Consider the following 20,645-nt stretch of genomic DNA (forward strand, 5'->3'; position numbering starts at 1 on the left):
TTCCTTTTCATTTACTGAAGATTGAAATTCTTCCTCGCCGGTGGAGGGAGTGGTCCCACTCTTTAATTGGTACTGATTGATTATTTCTTCTTGTTGGAAGCAGAATATTTTCTCTTGTTCATCACTCCCTTGCCTTTTATTAGTTTTAGATTCTTGGATAATTAAGTCATGGGGAGAGGAGCTGGCTTAAAAGGATGCTTTTTTTGGTCAATGACTTTCCAGTATTCCCAGGAGCACCCCCTGAAAAACCTGCAAGTGGGGTCTTCGTGGAGTCTTTGCTCCCTCCCATTTTGTCCATTTCTTATGAACAAACAGACCCCTGAAAACTTGAAAATTGCTCCTCATTGGCCACTTTCTCCAAAAATCATGGTATTTTTAATAATATCCAGTCTTGTAATGCCAAGCAGCCAGTGGATGTTAAAGGGAAATAATCATCCTGTAATTCAGACTGCTAGGAAACAGTCATTTCTAATTATGTGTCATAAGAGAAGACAATGCAATTAAAGATTCTGGCTTAGACTAGAGCCTCCACACAGCCAATGTCTCCATTGATTCATATTTTTGACTATCTGAAAAGGCAAAGTCAGCCAGATTGGCCATACCGTCATCTAATTGGCTTTTACCATGATGGAAGGCACCTGACTGTTGTTTCAGGTTTTGATGGGTACTATTATACAGACTTGGAGAGTTGGTTATTAAAAGTCAAGATTCTTAAGGCTGCAAGAGTTATTAGGAGTTATTTCAGAATCAGACTGAGACACACTGTTAAGCATGCAGTAGGTATTTTTCCAACAAGCATCTTTTTTTTGAGGACCCATTATACCAGGTGAACTCCTTAGGATACAAAGATAAATTTTGTTGCTCCATCCAAAACACACTTTTCAGTCTTCATCTTACTTGATCTTTAGCCTGCCAGTAGTTAATTTGAAACTTACTTCTGGCCAAAAGGCTGTATGGGAAAGTGATGTCTATCATTTTTATGTTGAAGCATAAAAGATCACATTTGAGTCTTCCATGCTCTCCCTTACCCTGGGAGGCTGTATCTTAAGTGGCAGAGACACAGGATGGAATCAGCCTGGATCCCTAGATCCCTGCTTAGAGGTGAACTGCCCCAGAGTCTTGCTGTACCTCCAGCAGACTTAGTGTGAAGTGAAATAAAGTTGTTTTTTTTAAGATTTATTTTTTATTTCTCCCCCCACCCGTTCCCCCCATTGTCTGCTCTCTGTGTCCATTCACTGTGTGTTCTCCTGTGTCTGCTTGTATTCTCATTAGGCAGCTCTGGGAACCAATCCTGGGACCTTCTGGAGAGGAAGAGAGGCAATTACTCTCTTGCACCACCACAGCTCCCCTGTGTGCTACATCTTCTTATTTTCTCTCCTCTCTGTCTCTTGTGTTATCTTGCTGTGCCAGCTCTCTGAGTCTGCTGGCATTCCTGTGCAGGGCAGCTTTTCCTATGCTAGGCAGCATTCCCATGCAGACGGCTCTCCTGCATGGGGCTGCATTCCCGAATGGGCCGGCATTCCATGTGGGCCAGCTTGCCCTCACCAGGAGGCCCTGGGCATCAAACCCTGGATCTTATATATGGTAGATGGGAGTCCAACTGGTTGAGCCACATCTATTTCCTGGAAATAAAGTTTTAAGTATAAAGCCACAGTAGTTTTTTTTTTTTTTGGGGGGGGTGGTTATTTTGTTACTGCAGCACCATTCAGCTTATTCTGACTCATATAGATTCTTTGGAGGCATCTGACTCTGTCAACCTTCCCTGGAATATGTGGCTCAAAGCCCTCCTGATTTTCCTGCTGCTCTCTTGACTTGTCTTTTTTCTTCTAATTAATTACAGTCTCCCTACAATAATTACCATATAAGGAGGACTTTCAAATCTATACATCTAACCCAGTCTTTCCTCCTAACTTAAAGATTCCAGTACATACATACCTACCCACTATATGTCCCATAAGAACCTTATGCTCAGTCCATTCAAAATTCAATTTAATAGTTCTTCTTCCATCAAGTATGCTCCTTCTCCAGTTTTCCTTTCCTCAGTGAATGGTATTACCATAAGTTGAAACTGGTCTTCACAGACGGCCCTATGAACCTTACATCCCCATATTCTCTGGTTTAGTTCCTCCCTCATTGAATCTGCCTGGCTCTGTGATCCACTTTAACCACTAGATTGTGGCAGAAGAGACTCAGTGGGCACTGGCAGCTTCCAGTTTCACACTTTTGGACCTTGAACTACCACATGGAGAAAGTGAGCCCCTGAGTCTACACAGAGAGAAGGGAGAGAGGCTCAGCTCTCCCAATATCCTACCTGAGACCAATCTTACAACCATCTGCACTGATATCCAAACATGTGAGTGTAGTCATCCTGGATGTAGCCCAATCCTCTGTCTGACTGCAAACACATCAGACAGTCCAAGCAAGGTCAGCAGAACAGCCATCCATTTGAGCCCCATCAATGGATAGAACCATAAGAAATAATGAAGCAAGTATTTGTTTAGCTATTAAATGTTGAGTGGTTTGTTATGCAGCAATAGATAACTGAAGCACCATGTCCCCCAGAAACAGGAGATCATCTTTTTGTTTCTCTTCCTTCAGTTCCCAGCCCCTGTGATTATACTTCCTAAATACTTGCATCAGTATACTTCCTTCTATTGATTATGCCATTGCCCAATTCATATACCATCATCCCTTTCTCTAGTATTGGATCTCTCCAGTGCATTTAATCTCCTGCAGTTTGAGGAAACATCTAAAGTGTAAATATGATTGTGATTGTTGCCAGCCTAAAACCCTGCCATGATCCCCATAGCTTTTATGACAATATTCAAACTTCTTAACATTGCTTATAAGTCTGTGAAAGAGCTGGACGTTGCCTATAGTCCAGGCTTTTTTTTTTTTTTTTTTTTTTTGGTGCTCTTCTACACTCCAACTATTCTAATTTTGTTTCAGTTTCTCTAGGGTGTTTTACTGTCTTTCAAGTCCATGCTTTTGAACTTGTTCTTTCTACCCAAAATATTTTTCCCTGTGGTTACCCCTTCCCTTTCTTCCCTCCTTTTTCTAAATTCTACTCATCTTTCAGGTCTCAAATTGAATATCACTTACTCCTGGAAGCCGTCTCTGACCTTCTAAGTATGGGTTAAGTGCCCCTGCAAAGTGCTCCCATATCATACATTCATTCTTTCATTCATTAAAATTTTATTGAGCATATACTATGAGCCATACACTCTGTCATCCTTCTGCTATAGTAGCACTTGTCATACTGTACTGTAATTATTACTTCTCCAGCTCTGCCACTAGTTTGTAGACACTTCAAGGAAGAGGATCATATTTATCTCATTTCTTTTGTAACCCAGTGTCTAGCACTGTGGCTGGCACTAATAGATGCTCAATACTTACGTAATAAATGAATGAAACTAAATTTAGTCTTGGTATTTGGTATAGGTAATGTAAGAAACTTATTACTCAGCAGTTTACTAAGTTCTGATAGATGTACCACTTAATATTATAGTAAATATTTGGCAAAATAAAAAAGCTCATGGCTTCTTGGTGACAAAGTATACTTTACAGTGACAGATTAGGATAGAAACTGAGGTCCAATTTGTAGTTCTAAAATCACAATTATTCACCAATTGGAAAGCGTAGTAAAGAATATTCAGCATTAAGCCAGCAGCTTTAATCCTAGACTATTGCAAACATCAGGCCAAATGGGAAGTCTAACCCCGAAGTTTATTCACTAAATCTTTACTTTTATAAAGAATATTGATAGTGGCTGTGGACTCTGAAAACAGCTCGGATATATTTGCTTCAAAAAATCATGGTGCTGGAATTATCTCCAGCTTCTCTGGAAGGCCAAAGGTAGCTCAAAGATGAATGATTTCGGCAGCAGACTTGGCCCAGTGGTTAGGGCGTCCGTCTACCACATGGGAGGTCCGCGGTTCAAACCCCAGGCCTCCTTGACCCGTGTGGAGCTGGCCCATGCACAGTGCTGATGCGCGCAAGGAGTGCTGTGCCACGCAGGGGTGTCCCCCGTGTAGGGGAGCCCCATGCACAAGGAGTGCGCCTTATAAGGAGAGCCGCCCAGCGCGAAAGAAAGCGCAACCTGCCCAGGAATGGTGCTGCACACACGGAGAACTGACACAAGATGAGCAACAAAAAGAGACACAGATTCCCATTCCGCTGACAACAACAGAAGCGGACAAAGAAGACGCAGCAAATGGACACAGAGAACAGACAACCAGGGTGGGGGAGGGGAGGGGAGAGAAATAAATAAATCTTAAAAAAAAAAAAAAGATGAACGATTGCCAGTGTGTCCTGATCTAATAGTTGTGGTCACCTTCACAATGATCCTGCCTCTGACTGACTATCATTAGTAGCAAAGTATGTGCTAGGTACACCAGTTACCTTAATTAGCTTAGCATCTTCAAGGATCTTCGGATTGCCACCTCTTATCTGTGGTCCCATTTCAGGGGAATTTCTACAAGAAACCTGGAATAGCCACCAAAAGTCATAGGAGCAGACAAACAATTAGGAAATATGCTCTCATGGAATACATATGGATGATTACAGCCATTTTTGTTAGGGTTAATGAGGTCCCTGTATTCATTACAATGCCCTTCTGTTTCTAGCCCAATTTTAGTAGTCCCTTTGAATATTAGGCACTTGTGGGAAGCTACCCAAGTCCTCTCTGAAAGGAGGTTGGAAGCAAATAAACATTTCAGATAACAGCTGTTTATCAAATTAAAATGAAGGCTAAAAAATAAAGAGTTGGTTTTCCTTGGGTGCTGAGATTATGAAGAACTACATTTAAATCTTTAATATTTTTTTGTGGCTTCTGAATTTTTCCTTTGCAACTAGAATATTATTTTACAATAAAAAGTGACAACACTATAATAGAATGTGAAGGTAGAAGGGAACTTAACAATTATTTTATTTAAGCCTGTCATCATAATACACTTAAAGAATATTATAATAAGACCCAGAGAAGATGTGATTTACTTGATCTTTGATGGGATATGCAAACATTAGGCACAAGTGACATTTTTGTTCGATATTTTCAATTAAATGTTAACAATAGCTCCTATTCTTGAGAGAAGGGGAGAATTTTGGCTTTCTGACCACATTGTCCTTTACTTTTCCTCCACACCAACCATGACTAATTGGCTCATTACTGAAGATCTGTATTTGAACTTGGTTCAATTCATGGCTTAATTGGGACATTTGAATGGGTTAGTAGCACAAAAAAATCAAGGGATGATTGGACTGCAAAAAGTCTTGGTGGCCGGTCTACATTAAAGAATGAGGTCTGGACCAAGATAGATTTAAGAAGTTTCCCTAAAGTTTGGACCTCCTTCTCAGGATGTTTGGGCATCAGTTTCTCTTAAAGAAAACCCAAGTCCTATGCCTCTGTCTGGCATGCCCCCTGGGAATGTTGTGGCTAACATGCCTCAAGTCCAGACTACATTATTTGAGCTTTAACCTAACATCGGACCCATCCAACCTTTAGGAAGTGAATAGCTGCAATTTGGTGTGCTACTTTTTTGATCCACAGAGAGTAACCAACTTTTATTTTATTTTAACTTGTTGCATCTAGAAATTTAAAAAGTGAAATGACCATTATCTCAAAATGTAAAAAAGACTCAAACTCCAAAGAGCAAAATAACAATTATCTGCCATGCTTCTGAGGCCTCATATTTATAAAGACTGGATCAGCATTCAAGACTGTGGTTTTGAAACTATTCAGAACAAAGAAAAAAGCTGACTTGCCTTGTTTAAACCCCAAGTTTTCTAAAGCACAGAGCTTGGGAAGTGAATGAATAATTCTGCTCCAGAATTTGCTGAAATTCCCTACTTTTCTTGATCACTCCATTCATCACTCTTATTTTGTAGACAAATATGAACTACCTGCACTCAACATTAGAAACAAATTTTTCCTATGAAGAGATGCACAAATAAATCTTTAAAAATATTGTTAGGAAGCTTTAAATGCTTTAGTGGATGCCTTTGAAAAATTAAGGTTTATTCTTCCTAGCTGCTTGAATTTCATTCAGCTAGGAAGAGTTCTTCCTCAAACCAAATGGTTTATATTCCATCTGAACATAGTTCCAGCTTGGAGAAAATGGTGATTCCAGGCACCAAACAAGAAGTTGAGACATCCACATCATGCTTTGTATAAAAGAATTAGCAGAAACTTGTCTCAGTGTGCTTTCAAAAGAGGAAACTAAACAGACAGTCTTGTTAATTTAGCATATAGACTTGGAATACAGTACAACATCCATCATCTCATCAAAATTCAATTAAAACTTGGGTTACTGGCCAAAGAAAAGGAGCCAATTTTTTTTTCTCTTCCTTTTTTTTTTTAGAAGAAGAGTTCTTGGAACATCACTAAGCCTTTAATGGTTCTTTCATTATAGGAGCCAATTTGAAAGGATAGTTTTGAGTGTCTGAATGACTTCTTATATTAAAAGTTAGAATTTGGACAGTCACATAATTGATATTAATTTAAAGCATGCTAGCACTAGCAAAGATGGGCAGGTAAGAAGGTTATTTTAAGGTCTTCCCATTTTCAAGGATTTTTTATCTAATTTTAAAACTCTTTAGATCTACAGGATCTTCTCTGGTATAGTAAAGAACATGTAGCAGTGATTATCCACTTAGTCCAGATCTATTCTATGAGTTTTTTTTAAAGTTTTTGCTAACACATACCAGACTTCACACAAGGAAAACGTAAGCCCCCCGGTCCTATAACAAGATTTGCAGTGCTAAATGCAATTGGGTCTTAAATTTTAAGCAGTTAAATGTCTTAATTTGTTCTTTTCTTCCTACCATAATATAATGAGGATAAACTTTGACACACAGCAGCTCTGCAAAGAGAAGATTTCTCCTTGTTCATTGTTTCTCAAACCAATCTTCTCTCCTGAAATTTGATTTCCGAAGTGCCTTACAGTCCTTAAGCCAGGTGGCTGCAATGAGTCCACTTGGAACATTCATAATCATTTGAAGCAAAAGCACATTCTATAAGCCAGATACACTTAAGACAATCAAATGGGGTTAGTCACCAAGTAGAAATAACTCTTTTAACCTCTTGCTAACTCTGCCCTTTAGCCTACTCACTTTAGCCTACTCACTTTAGCCTACTCACAGGTTACTGAAGGAAATCACCTTTGCTCTGAAATAAATAGCATGAATCTCTCTGGATTAAATACTTATGTGTCCTTTTATGTACGGTGATTCATTTTTCTCATGCTTTGGTCCAAATATTATCAATTGGAGGTTTGCATTGTGGCTTGAAGAAATAAACGATTGTGTGTTTTCCAAAAAGCCTACTAGGAGCTTGTCTCTAGCGACCTTCCAAGCCAGGCTGCAATATTTGAATATTAAATATTACAGTCTTTTCCCATATCTATCAGGCCACATTTGCCATCTTTAGGAAGGGTATACTGAGGAAATGATATAGTTTTAAAAACCAAAGAATTACAATGTTAGATTTGTGGAGGAAAACCATGGATTTGGGTTAGACAATTAGCCATTTTTGTTTTGTTTTTAACAAAATTGCTCTGGGTCTCATGCATTTCCCAGTAGTCTGTTAGCCTGAGGAGTGACTGGACTTTACTGTTTATGTAGGGAACTTGTAAACAAGAGGGCTGCCTCACCCTGTGAATTAAACCAATTTTCTAGAACTTTTATGGGGTGGAAGTAACTGTGTTGACTTAAGGAGAGATATTATACTTCTTCCTCTTATTTTCATTTCTTCTGAAATAGGAAAGTAAGGAGTTTATATTGAGAAATAAGTAGAAAGGAGTATACCAGTGGTAGAAACGCTAAGGCGAGGCAGAAGTTACTAAGGAAAAATTGCTGAATGTATTATTATTTGAACTTAAACATTGTGATAATTTTTTAAGAAAAACTCTTAAGACTACCAAGAATGGAATTTTAAGTACTTTTTCTCAGTTTGAAGTGATTTTTTGGCCATACCATAGCCTAAAATTTCTGCCTCAGTTTGGAAGCTTTCCAGAGAAAGTAATAGAAAAACCAAGTCACTCTGGATTAAACAAAGCTGGCTTTATTATTGCCATTCTTGTGGCAAGGCATAAAGAATTAAACAATGGTCTAAGGCTGAACAACAAAAAGACAACCCAATTTGAAAAATGGGCAAAGGCCTTGAATAGACATTTCTCTAAAGAAAATATATAAATGGCCAATAGGCACATGAAAAGATGTTCAACATCATTGGCCATCAGAGCAATGCACATCAAAACCACAATGAGGGGAAGCTGGGACTTGGCCCAGTGGTTAGGGCGTCCGTCTACCACATGGGAGGTCCGCAGTTCAAACCCCGGGCCTCCTTGACCCGTGTGCAGCTGGCCATGCGCAGTGCTGATGTGCTCAAGGAGTGCCGTGCCACGCAGGGGTGTCCCCGTGTAGAGGAGTCCCACACGCAAGGAGTGCGCCCCGTAAGGAGAGCCGCCCAGCGCGCCGCCCAGCGCGAAAGAAAGTGCAGCCTGCCCAGGAATGGTGCCGCACACACGGAGAGCTGATACAACAAGATGATGCAACCAAAAGAAACGCAGATTCCTGATGCTGCTGACAACAACAGAAGCGGACAAAAGAAGAACACACAGCAAATAGACACAGAGAACAGACAATGGAGGGGGGGAGGGAAGGGGAGAGAAATAAATAAAATAAATAAATCTTTAAAAAAAAGAGCAACAAAAAACATGTTACCAAAAAAACCCCACAATGAGATACTATTTCACACCCACTATGATGGCTATTATTTTTAAAAAAGAGATAACATAATTAATGCTGGTGAGCATGCAGAGAAATAGGAAATTTTATACATTGCTGGTGGCACTGTAGAATGGTGCAACCACTGTGCAAATCAGTTTGGCGGTTCTTCGGAAAGTTGAAAATAGAATTACCATATGACCCGGCAATCTCACTTCTTGGTATTTACCCAGAAGAACTGAAAGCAGGAACTCAAACACATCTGTACACCAGTGTTCATAGAAGCATTATTTGCAATAGCCAAAAGGTGGAAGCAACCCAAATGTCTATCAGCTGATGAATGGATAAACAAAATGTGGTAAATACACTCAATAGAATATTATTCAGCTGTTAAAAGGAATGAAGGTCTGATGGATGCTACAGTGTGTCGATGAATCTTAAAGACATCATGTTGAGTGAAATAAGACAAAAAATGACAAATATTGTGTGGTCTTACTTATATGAAATACCTAGAAGAAGCAAACTTCATAGAGACAGATAATAGTTTATAGGTACTAGAGGCAGAGGGGATGTGGGGTGGGCAGAGAAAGTTATAGGTTAATGAGTGAGGAGTTTCTATTTGAGGTGATAAAAATGTAGAGGTAATGAATATTGGTGATTGTGGTGCTTTGGACTTTTGTATCCCAGGAAAAAAACATGTTCTTAAACAATCTGTTCCTGTGGGTGTGAACCCATTGTGACCTTTTGATAAGATTACTTCAGTTAAGGTTTGGCTCAACTCAGTCAGGATGAGTCTTACTCCTATTAATGGAGTCCTTTATAAGCAGAATGAAATCAGACACAGAGAGCGAAAGCCATAGGAAGCAAGAGGCTGAAAGTTGATGGAACTCAGAAGAAAAGAGAGGGGCCAAGAGAAACCACCATGTTGCTGTTATGTGACAAAGCCAAGGGCCAAAGAGCACTGGCAGTCAGCGCAGAACACCAGCCTTCAGGAAGAAAGCATTACCTTGACAATGCCTTGATTTGGACTTCTAGCCTCAAAACCATGAGTCAATGATTTCCTGTTGCTTAAGTTAACCCATTGTGTGGTATTTGCCTTAGCAATAAGGAAACTAAAACAGATTTGATAGGAGCACAATATTTTGAATGTAATTAATACTACTGAATTGTATAGTTGTATGGGGTTAAAAGGGGAAATTTTGAGTTGTGTATTTTTTAAAAGATTTATTTATTTATTTATTTCCCCTCCCCCCCCCGTCTGTTCTCTGTCTATTTGTGTCTTCTTCCTTGTCTGCTTCTTTTGTTGTCAGCGGCACGGGAATCTGTGTTTCTTTTTGTTTTGTCATCTTGTTGTGTCAGCTCTCCATGTGTGTGGCACCATTCCTGGGCAGGTGGCACTTTCTTTCGAGCTGGGCGGCTCTCCTTACAGTGCGCACTCCTTGAGCGTGGGGCTCCCCTACGCGGGGGACACCCCTACATGGCAGGGCACTCCTTGCGCGCATCAGCATTGCGCATGGGCCAGCTCCACACGGGTCAAGGAGGCCCGGGGTTTGAACCATGGACCTCCCATGTGGTAGACGGACGCCCTAACCACTGGGCCAAGTCCGCTGCCGCTGAGTTGTGTATTTATTACTACAATAAAGAGTTAAGAAAATGGTCTAAGGTCATGTGTCAATGCCATTAACGTACTTGTGTGATTTCACAAATATATTAATTGCCCAATCATTGCTTCCCAAAGTGTGTTCCATGGAACCTGAGTGCCAAAAGATGTTGAGAAGAGTCTGGAGAAGAGTTTCTTAATGAAATATATTGAGGGAAAGACAGTTTAATAAATTTAAGCAGACTACTGCAGAATTGCTCAGACCTTGAATAGGCATGCTCTAGGATAAAGGTTATGAAATCTTTTCCAAAATTGTTTGACCATGGAATACTCTTTTAAAAGATATATCTTGAGGAGCTATTGTATCTGAGGAACACACTTTGAGAAATGCTTATCCCTGTTGAATCACCATGTTTTCTATGAGTCTATTATCTGCTTGTCTTTTGTCAGTCTGTTAGTAGATGTTCTTAGGATTCTATTCTATGACAAAATTCAATAATGAAAGCTTCATCATTTTTTTTTTCAAGATGTAGTAGGATGGGTAAAGTCTCCAAAGTTATTTTTTTTTCCCAAGGAGAACAGATCTGACTCTAACTCGGAAGCTTCTGATTAATTTTCATTGATATATTTATGAGGGCAAAAGGACAATTGCCATTAACCTCTAACTGGATTCTTTTCCCACTGTTAAAGCACATTCAGCTATGTAAATACACTGAGGTTATAATAAACATGGAAAGCAGTAGCACGATAGTTTAAATAATTTGTTGAAGATTTTACTGAAGCAGTTTTTGCAATCCACTCTTGAGGCCAGGGTGAATGAGGCACACATGAACTGCAAATGAAGATGACGATCTGGTGTGGGCTCAAAGTTCACATCAGACCCAACTCTGTCCTGTAGGCACAGAACTTGAATTACATATGTTAAGAGGCAGCAGCTGAAAAGCTCATAGGGCACCCAGAGCAGTAACATTGCCACATGATGGCAAGGTTCTGGCAGTGTTTAATCCCCAGATGAATGCTATCTTTATTCAGGCCTAGATCATATTTCATTGTAGAATTTTGGCAACCAAGCAAATTCTAATAAAGTCTTAAATGGTATGACTGTAGAAGAGAGCTTTCTCTCTCTCTTTTGTAATGCTCATTTTTTTTTCATATTTTTAAAGTCATAAATGTTCAGTGTGGATAATTTAGAAAACATCCTAAAGTGTGAAGATAGATATAAAAATCATCCATAATCTCACTAATCAGAAATAGCCTGCTATCACTATTTTGGTTTATTTACTTTGCTATTTCTTTTCATTTTGAGGTGGTATATATTTATTTTGCAGGTGTGCTGAGAATATTTCTGAACTCTTGATGGCCTTAATGCTGTAGAGTAGAATTTATTATAGAACCACATTTTTGTCTGAGAAGAGTCACTCTGGTGAGCCTGTCCAGTCAAGCAGATACAAGATAAGCAAGAGTTGTTTTCATACTGTAGCCCTGAATATTGGTAAAGAAATTTTACTACTACAACTTGTACTGTTTACTGCTAGTTTCCATGGCAATCCAAACAGCAGCGCTAACATTTTCTAAATGCTGGAATGTTTCCTTTTTAAAATGCATTATCCTATTTAATCCTCACAATCTCCATTTTGCAGATTAGGAAACTGAGGCACGGAGAAGGTAAACAAATTGCCCAAGGTCACAGGTGGAGCTGGGATTTGAACTTGGACATTCTGACTCCAGAGCTTGTGCTCCTTGTTTAGATTAAGAAATTAACTGAGGGCGGCGGACTTGGCCCAGTGGTTAGGGCGTCCGTCTACCACATGGGAGGTCCGCGGTTCAAACCCCTGGCCTCCTTGAACCGTGTGGAGCTGGCCCATGCGTAGTGCTGATTCGCGCAAGGAGTGCCGTGCCACGCAGGGGTGTCCCCGGTATAGGGGAGCCCCACGCGCAAGGAGTGCACCCCGTAAGGAGAGCCGCCCAGCACGAAAGAAAGTGCAGCCTGCCCAGGAATGGTGCCACACACACACAGAGCTGACACAACAAGATGACACAACAAAAAGAAACACAGATTCCTGTGCCGCTTGCAACAACACAAGCGGACAAAGAAGACGCAGCAAATAGACACAGGAAACAGACAACCGGGGTGGGGGGGGGGGAAGCGGAGAGAAATAAATAAATAAATAAGTCTTTTTTAAAAAAAGATATTAACTGAGATGTTTACTAAGGTAAAAGCAGTCTTCATTGTGACTAGGTGTAGCCCTGAGAAATCATTGTGATGCTGATTTTGATTACTCTAGTATGTTCAGACACAAGAGCACTCTCCAGAGAGAAAAAAATGAGCAATTGAAAGAGCAAACTGTAGTAGGGAGAAGTGAACTGTAGTAGGGAGAAGTGTGTTCCTCAATGTAGATTAGGGAGCTAAGGAAGGATACAGCTCCCTGCAAACAGGCATGACTCATTGATGGTGAAGAGCAAAGAAACATGATCTCAGATTTTGTGTTTTCCTTTCTTGCTTTGTCATTTGGCTGTGCTATCCTTAATCTATTGTGGGTTTATTAAACCACACAAGCCCTCTCTTAGTGTTAGCCAGAGTAACTAGGTAAGAAAAAGAAATATAAGACATCCAATTTGGGAAGGAATAAACGAAACTATCCCTACTTTTAGATGGCATGGTTTTATATATATAGAAAATCCAAAAAAAATCTACAAGAAAGCTATTAGAGCTAATACATGAATCCAGCAATGTGGTGGGGTACAAGAGTGAGATAAAAATCAGTGATGTCTCTAAACAGCAGCAATGAACAATCTGAAAAGGAAACTGTCTTAGTTTGTCACAGAGCTGCTAATGCAAAGTACCAGTAATGTGTTGGCTTTTATAAGGGCTATTTATTATTATGGGTAAAAGTTTATAGTTCTGAGGCCATGAAATGTCCAAGTCAAGGCATCAGCAGAGATGTTTTCTCAGGGTGAAGCAAGGTGGCCACCGATCTCTGCCAAGGTCTTTGCCTTCTCCTCCAGAATCTACAGTCCCCTGGAGCTCAGCTGTGGGCAACCAGGCACAGGGCTTTTCTCTTACTGGGCCTCCTCCCTCAGTCTTGGCTGCCCTGCTTTTTTCCAGAGTTTAGTTGTGAGCTATCAGGCATACAGCTCATCTCTCTCTCTGGACCCCAGCTCCTTGAGTCTCTAGGGGCTTCTCTCCTTGAGCTCAGCTGTAGGTGAACCTGGTATCTTTTCTCTCACATGGCCAGATCAAATATGGCAGCTTTTCCTCTGTATCTCTGTTTATATCAGACCCAGCAAGAGGACAGAGACTCAGTGAGATACTGCTCACTGACGTAGTCCAATCAAAAGCAATTTAATCAAGTGATCTAAAGTGAATCTAATGCATTCGAAAGGTACCATACCCATAGGTATAGATTAGTCTAAGAACACAACCTTTTTGGGATTCATAAAATGACTTCAAACTGTCACAGAAACTAACAAAACAACAAAACCAATTCTATTTACTGCAATAATAAAATACTTAGGAATAAATTTAACCAAGAATGTAAAGGACTTATACATGGAAAACTATAAATCATTACTGAAAGAAATTAAAGAAGACCTAAATAAATGGAAAGATATTCTGTGCTCTTGGATTGGAAGACTAAATATAGTTACGATCTCAATACCACCCAAAGCAAATAACAGATTCAATGAAATCCCAATAAAAATTCCCAAAGCTTTCTTTGCAAAAATAGAAAAGCTATCATTAATTTAATATGGAAGGGCAAGAGACCATGAACAGCCAAAAACATCCCGAAAAAGAAGAATGAAGTTGGAGGACTCATGCCTCCTGATTTCAAAACTTATTAAAAAGCTACAGTAATAGAAACAGTGTGATATTGGCATAAGGATAGGCGTATAGAGCAATGGAATAGAATCAGGAGTTCAGAAATAAACCCACAAATCAATGGTCAATTTATTTTTGACAAGAGTGACAAGTCCACCCAATAGGGAAAGAATAGTCTCTTCAACAAAAGGTGCTTGGAAAACTGGATATCCACATGCAAAAGAATGACAGTGGACCCCTACCTCACACCATTTATGAAATTTAACTTATAAATGGATCAATGGTTTTATAAGAGCTAAAACCATAAAACTCTTGGAAGAATTCATGGGGAAATATCTTTAGGGCCTTATATTGGGCACCGGATTCTTAGACTTTACACCAAAAGCACAAGTAACAATAGAAAAAATAGATAAATTGGACTTCATCAAAACTAAAAACTTTTGTTCATCGAAGAACCTTAACAAGAAAGTGAAAAGGCAACCAATGGAATGGGTGAACATATTTGGAAGCCATATATTTGATAAGGGTTCAATACCCAGAATATATAAATAACTACTACAACTCAACAACAAAAAGACAAACAATCCAATTAAAAATGGGCAATAGACTGAATATACATTTCTCCAAAGAAGTTATGGAAATGGCCAATGAGCACATGAAAAGATGCTCAACATCATTAGCCGTTCGGGAAATGCAAATCAAAATCACAATGAGCTATCACCTAACCAATTTGGATAGCCATTATTAACAGCAACAACAACAAAAAAGAAAACAAGTTCTGAGGAGAATGTGGAGAAATAGCCATCCTGGTACATTGTTAGTGGGAATGTAAAATGGTATAGCCATTGTGGAACCAATTTGGTGGTTCCTCAAAAAGTTAAACATAGAACTACTATATAACCTGGCAACCCCACTTCTAGGATGTACCCAAAAGAATTGAAAGCAGGGACTTGGACAGATATTTTCCACCCATATTCATAGTAGCATTAGTCATGACAGCCAAAAGGTGGAAGCAACCCAAATGTCCATTAACAGATAATGGATAAGCAAAATGTGGTATATACATGTAGTGGAATATTACTTGGCTATAAAAAGAAAGAAGTTCTGATACATGCTAGAACATGGATGCACCTTGAAGACATCATGTTGAATGAAGTAAGTCAGATACAAAGGTATAGCTATTGTATGATTTCACTTATATGAAATAACTAGAATTCACAAATCCATAGAGGTAGAAAGTACAGTTTACCAAGGGTGCAGTAGGGTATTTAGAAGTTAATGCATAATGGATGTAGAGTTTCTGTTCGGGGTGATGGAAAAGTTATTATAATGGATCGTGGTGACAGGAGCACAACATTGTGAATGTTATTAATCTCACTGAATTGTAAGCTTGAGAGTATCTGAGATGGGAAATTTTATACAGTACATATGTTTGCACAACTTAAAAAAAAAACAGATAAGGAGTCAAAAGACAAAGACAATTAAATGGAACACATAATCCTAGGTTGGGTAAAACAATGGAGGGGAAAATGTCCAAAAGGACAATATTAGGACATATGAAAAAGTTGGAATATGAACTATAAGGTTTATATTAGAGTTCATATAATTCTATTTAAAGTGGATAAATAAGTGAATATACTTGTTCTCAGGAAATACCCATTGAAGTATCAAGTGTTCAAGGAACATGATGTATATAACCTAATAGCAAATGTTTAGAAAACATTCAGACAGACAGATGATAGATAGGTATGTGATAATAGAATGATAACATGTGGCAAAATGTTAAAAGTTGGTAAATCTGGAATCTGGGTGGGGGCATACTAGAGTTCTCTGTATTGGTTTTGTATTATTTTTGAAATATTACATTTGAAGTTATTTCAAAATTAAAAGTTTAAAAAGAGCCTTTCTTATCTGGTCTCTGAAAAATAAAGGAATGAAAGGTTGTTTTCATGTTTAGGGTTAAGTAGATTGAAAGAGATGGAGTAGCATAAAGAAGTAATGACGAAATAGGCAAAAGTGACTGAAGAAGCAGCCTAGGCAAAAGTTAAGCCTGAATTGTAGAAAACTAAACCAGGACACTCTGAAGATCATAAGAAATAATTGGGGAAAAGATTAGATTTCTTATAGTTCTATAGGATGGAAGTATGGATTTATATGTAGATATTACAGGAAAACACAATCCTATAATCTTGAAAATTGGGGACATGGGTAATATAGATAATACAAAACATGATATTGAATTTATTCATATATATAATTTGTTTACAAAATTTGAATAATGTTATATATATAGCATGATATCATGGCTTTCTCACATAACATTTTATTGCAACATTTTAATAATTTAAATTGTTTTTTGAAAATGAAATTTTAAAATGGCAGAATGTCATTATAAAGATATAACTTTTATAACTATTTCCTTAGTGTTGGCTTTTTAGGATGGTTTCCAACTTTTTGCCTGTATAAGTAACAATACCAAATAAGGATACCCATTATTACCATTTATTGGATGTCTTGAACAATAAAATAAGATATAAAAAATGAGATCATAATTGGAAAGAAAGAGCCAAGACTTTTTTCTTTGGTTACAGATGATGATTGACTATATAGAAAATTCAAGAGAAAGTTTAAACATAGCATAAGAACTAATAAGACAGTTAAGCAAAATTGCTGGATCCAAGAAAAACAATAAAAAATCAGGGGTATACTTCTACATTAGCAATAACAAATTAGAAAATTATAGTTTATAAATTCAATTCAATTTTGATAAAAATTCTAAGAGCTGTTTCAGAGACACTTTACAAGGTTTCCTAACATTCATATGGAAGAGTAAAGAGCCAAGAACAACCAAAACTATTTTGAAAAAGAAAGGAAATTTTCCCCTTCAGATATCAAGGTTTAATATAAAGATATAGTAATTAAAACAAAATGATACTGGTGCAGGGATAGAAAAATAGACCAACGTAATGAATAAATGTCCCCAACCAAACTCTCAGATATATGCAAATTGGTCTCTCACAGAAGTGATTTTACAAGTCAGCAGAGAAAGTATAAGTTATTTAATAAGTTATTCTGGGAAAATTGAATATCCAAACAGGGAAAAATTAGTTCCCTACTTCATTTGATAAAGATCGAAATGTGAAACACAAAACCTTAAAATTTTTATTAAAGTATACAGCAGAATATCTTTATGACATTGGAGAAGGGAAGGAGTTCTTAAGTGACACACAAGAGAGAGAAAGCATATGAAAAGTTCATATATTTACTTTATTAAATTTTTAAAAATTATGATAAAAGGCATGAAAAAGTTTAAAAGACTAGCCAGAGATTGAGAGAAGACATTGGCAATGCATGTAATTGATAAAGGATCAGTATCCAGAATATTTCTAAAACTCTCACAAAGCAATAAGAAAACAAAATGCCATTCAATGGGAAAATTGGCAAAGGAAATGAACAGGCTATTCACAGAAGAGGAAACTGGATTATCAAATGAAGATACGAAAATATGTGCAGCTCAGCCTCATCATTAGTCAGGGAATGCAAATTAAAACAATGAAATACCATTTCCCTTCAACCAAATAGGCAAAAATTAATAAATTGGACATATCAAGTTTTGTATATGTTGTGGGGAAATAGGCACTTCCATACATTGTTTTTGGCCCACTTGGTACAACCACTTTAGAAAGCAGCTTGGTAGTATCTAACCAGGCTGTAGATACTCATAAAAATATAGAACTTACGAATACATATTAAAAAATCAAAAGGCGATGAAACTGATATTTCTGCTTGCCCTCCATGATAGCATTCCCCTCCTGCCCAGAGGTAACCACTATCCTTAGTTTTGTTTGTATTATTCTTTTGTTTTGCTTTATTGTTTTACCACATAGTATGGATCCCCAGAGTATAATGCTTAGTTTTGGTGGTTTTTGAACTTCATGTAAGTGGCATCCCATTGTATGCAATCTTTAGTGACTTGCTCTTTTAACCTAAAGTTATTTTTCTAAGTTTTATCCATATATATATGTATACTTTGTAGTTCACTCACTTTTACTCAAAAATTGTACACCATGATTTATATCCAACAGTGCCCTGTGACAGAGATTTGTGGACCTGTCTCCTGGAACATGTATGAGAGTTTCTTGACCTTTTCTAGAGTTTAGGCTAAAGTATTTATGTTCTAGAATTGAAATTGTGATGTCAAGGGGTTTGAGTTTCATCAGCTTCATTGAAAAATGCAAAAGCGTTTACCAATGTACATTCTTACTGGAATTGTATTAGTTCCTACTGCTCCACAGCCTCACTAAGAGTAGCTATTTAAGAGCTTTAAATTTTTTACCAATCTGTTGGGAGTGGGGAGGGAGATGTTATGAAATGGCACTTCCTAATAGTTTTCATATGCATTTACCACCTAATAAAGTTTAATATATTTTAATGTTTTTTTTCTTTTCTGTGAAATGTCTGTTCATGTTCATGTCCATTTTTCTATTAAGCTGTTTCTAGTTTTCTTGTTGACATTTTGGAGTTCTTTATATATTCTGGATACTAATCATTTGTTGAGTATATATTTGGCAATATCTTCTCTAGGTTAGCAGCTTGTCTTTTTACTTTCTTTTTTCCATATAGAAGTTCTTATTTTTAAAAGACTAGTTTATTAATCTTTTCCTTTGTCACTTTTTTGTCTTGTTTTAATTTGCATTTCTTTTTTTTTTTTTTTAAAGATTTATTTATTTATTTAATTTCCCCCCCTCCCCTGGTTGTCTGTTCTTGGTGTCTATTTGCTGCGTCTTGTTTCTTTGTCCGCTTCTGTTGTCGTCAGCAGCACGGGAAGTGTGGGCGGCGCCATTCCTGGGCAGGCTGCTCTTTCTTTTCATGCTGGGCGGCTCTCCTCACGGAGCACTCCTTGCTCGTGGGGCTCCCCTACGCGGGGGACACCCTTGCGTGGCAAGGCACTCCTTGCGTGCATCAGCACTGCGCATGGCCAGCTCCACACGGGTCAAGGAGGCCCGGGGTTTGAACCGCGGACCTCCCATGTGGTAGACGGACGCCCTAACCACTGGGCCAAAGTCCGTTTCCCATAATTTGCATTTCTTTGATCACTAGTGAGGGTCAACATTTTTTGATAATTATTGTCCATTTATACTTTTTTATTTCCTTGTCCATCTTCTATTGCTCTGTAAAGGTCCTCATATAAGGACAATTACACTTTGTCATATTTATTGGAAATATTTTCTCCAGTTTTTCATTCGTTTTAAATGTTGTTTACATTCTCTTTATCAAATATGTATTTAAACAAACTTAAGCCTATCATTCATTTTCTGCTTTTTATTTATTTTTTAACATAACACTTTAATCCATCTGGAATTAATTTTATTGTGAAGAGATGACTTTGCCCTCCTTTAGCCACTGATTTGGGATATCATCATTATTATACACCAAGATTTTCATGTTTACTCGGGTCTATTTCTGGGGCATAAACTTTCCTGTGTTCATAATTAGTTTATGAGCTAATTATAAGCTATGCATTTTGTTTATCTTTACAGTAAATTTTACTATTTGGTAAGGCAAATTTCTTTGATTATTCCTTCTTTTCAAACTTTCTTGGATCATCTAAGAATGGGCATTCTCCATTTGTCTCATCAAATATTCCACTGTTTCCCAGCAAATTTAAATGGATTCAGGAGGAAATAATGAATGCTTCAGGATCTGAGTTTCCGATAATAATTAATATCGTACAATTATAAGAGTGTAGTGCTTGATGTTTGATTTGGGTTTCCTACAGTCATAATTCTGTCACTTCCAGCCAACGTGTTTTTAAACCCGTAGGGCCTGTTGAATTTCTCTATCTTGCTTGTGAGCAATAAAGAAAAAAGCAGGTTTTCAAGGACAATGCCATAATTCCTGCTGAAAAAACACCTTGTTTACTCTATCAGCGGATCTGTTTGAAGTGAAATGATATTGTAATGTATGAACCAGTGTTGGGTGCCTTCGATGTCTTCTCCTCAACAGGGCAGTTGGAACGAGGCCATTCCTTTATTTAGAATGTGGCTTTTGAGTTTGAGAAAGCTCAAGACCAGTTGTGAAATAGGAGTTGGGCTGGATAAATGTGTCATCTATCAGTCAGGGCTAGTTTTTCCTAATCATGTGGACTAGACTTGGGTAGGAGCAGAAGGGTTTGGAGGTGGTGTGTGTCAGGAAAGAGGCCAGCCCTGGAATAACCAGATGGACAGGGGTGTGCTTAGCCCAGAGAAAGCCCCTCAGTCTCCATTCCAGGGGACACCAAAGGCCATGCCACAAGGGAGAGCTCTGTTCTCTCTTCCTAGGGTAAGGAAATCAAACTCCAAGGGGGGAAAAATGTAGTACAGTGTCCATCTGAGTATTTACTTATAATAATACTTTACTATGAAAAGCAGGTTCTAGTCTTCGTTTGAGTGCAGGTCAAGTCTCCTAAGGGGTCCTCTTAGTTGGTTTTCTTTGAGGTCCTCTCATTCCCCCCAAGAGCTA

The sequence above is a fragment of the Dasypus novemcinctus genome, chromosome 1 (assembly GCF_030445035.2).
Source record: "Dasypus novemcinctus isolate mDasNov1 chromosome 1, mDasNov1.1.hap2, whole genome shotgun sequence".
NCBI classification, from domain to species: Eukaryota; Metazoa; Chordata; class Mammalia; order Cingulata; family Dasypodidae; genus Dasypus; species Dasypus novemcinctus.